The following is a 2,009-nucleotide window of genomic DNA, read 5'->3' on the forward strand; positions in this document are numbered from 1 at the left end:
TATAGATCCTGAGGATTTTTCTGGTATTGGGGGTTATTAGTGAGGTCGCATCATCGGTCTTCATAAGGACGGATACCTCGCTTAAATACCAAGAAGCAATAAGACCATCTACGATCCTGAGCCATTTTCCTTAATACATATTTCAGTGATAGTTCTGTTTATGTAAATAAATATTTGAATTTGCTCTTGATTATAATTTATTGCCATTGATAATTTTTTAAACCTCCAGTATTTTGAAAACCAGTTAACGTGACAAGAACATTTTCTACATGTCCTTTGAAGTGACGAAGAGTATTATCGCCATGTAAACTTCTGTGTAATCCCGACCAGGAAGAAGCTTTCTTTCATCGCAACCCATCTCTACACGTACTTCGCCTTCGTCCCAGGATGATATCGGTGGGTCTGTAAAACTCAGGGGGATTTTTTTTTTTATGTCAATCCGAAATCATTTAGAGGGATAATGCCATCCCATTTAAATTTGACTTCCAATTATCATCGCTTACTTTTTTCAATGTTATATTATTTCATACCTTTCAATTTAGTAACAAGTTCGTACCCTTTTCAGTTTTGTAACGACTTCGTACCCTCTAAAGGGATATCATAAATTGTACTTCGTGGACTCCAGTTTGGACTATGGGTTTATATTTATTTACATAAGATTTCCAAGGTATGCAACTTGCCAGGTGTTATAACGTGCTTCACATAATAATTTGATTTTTATATGTATTTTTATGATCGTTGTGTTGTATGTAATTAGACATTTGGTAATATTTAAGGTATTTGGAAGAAGCTGAATTACTGCGGTTCCCCCTTGCTTCACGATGGTCAACTTTGTGTATTAGCTGCCGCATCAGCATCTGGATGAATTAGGATATTTAGCAAATACAATAAATTACTTAATTTTTTTCACATTTTAATTATCCTTATTTTATTCCTGGTGTTTGTAAATTAAAATTCAGCGTATGGCGACCGTGACAGGACTTAGCATTATAGGTTAGGTACGTGATACAGAACGTGAATTGCGGTGTGTTCGAGGTTTCTTCCTGGAAGGGGTTGTTATAAGTTGCTTATTTCTTTAATCGATTTTTTGCTGTTCAAGAAGAGTTCAGTATACCATTTTCGTGAGTTTATCGTTTACTTGGCAACTGATTTAAAGTTCTTTGTTAACTATTTATGCGGTTCATATTTTGTTTATCCCTTTGCGAATAATTTTTTGCGTATTTGAGTGCTCCTATTTCTCGCGTTATTTTGAGCATTTTGCTTCGTAATAACGTTATTTGTAATAAGTGGTGTTAACTATTCTGTTTAGAAAATTTTTGTGGTGTATTGCATTAATATACTTATTATATATATATTGGTGCTTGTTTGTTTATTTGTAGTTGTGTATTGTATTAATCATACTTTTTATATATTTTGGTGCCTGTTTGTTTATTTGTCGTCATAATGGCTGAATTGGTAGTGCTAATTGGTCAGCGTAAGATTATTAGGAAGAAGGTTACAGATTGTGCCAACCGTTCCTCTCAGTACCCTTCATTAGATAATACTGCTAAAGTATCTGAACGAGGTGTTCTCCTGGATTATAGGAAGCGATTAAGTGACTTGGATTCTAAAATACAGATTCTAAAATTTTCAGGGGAATTTAGAGAGGAGGATTTGGAAGCTGAGCTTTTCAGCATGTCAATCTTCCCATGATAAGATTTCAGGTATTTTGCCTTTGTTGGATGTAAGTGTAAGTGCTGGAAGCCCTCAACTTTCATTAACTACTGATATTGCTAGGAGTCTTTTGAGGCAACCCACTGCCCCTCTACCCAAATTCCAAAGTAAGGAAGGTGAGGATTTTTTGAAATTCATTAGAGAATTTGAATCTACGACCCAGAGTTTTAATTATCCAGACAGGGACTTGCTCTTACTTTTGAAACAACAAGTAGAAGGTAGGGCTAAATGTTTACTTGGCTCATTGGAGGCCGACAAACAAAGTTACAACGATGCCAAAGACTTATTGACTAAGG

At 35.1% G+C, this 2,009-nt stretch overlaps 1 long non-coding RNA gene across 1 annotated transcript; it reads left to right on the plus strand.

Moving 5' to 3' along the window:
* Positions 1–250: 250 nt before the first annotated feature.
* LOC137619230 (uncharacterized) lies at positions 251–1,655 on the plus strand. Its single transcript, XR_011039862.1, has 3 exons — positions 251–396; positions 566–667; positions 777–1,655. It is a non-coding gene; the product is annotated as an uncharacterized lncRNA (long non-coding RNA).
* Positions 1,656–2,009: the final 354 nt, after the last annotated feature.

The sequence above is a fragment of the Palaemon carinicauda genome, chromosome 25, assembly GCF_036898095.1.
Source record: "Palaemon carinicauda isolate YSFRI2023 chromosome 25, ASM3689809v2, whole genome shotgun sequence".
In the NCBI taxonomy this organism is placed as follows: Eukaryota; Metazoa; Arthropoda; class Malacostraca; order Decapoda; family Palaemonidae; genus Palaemon; species Palaemon carinicauda.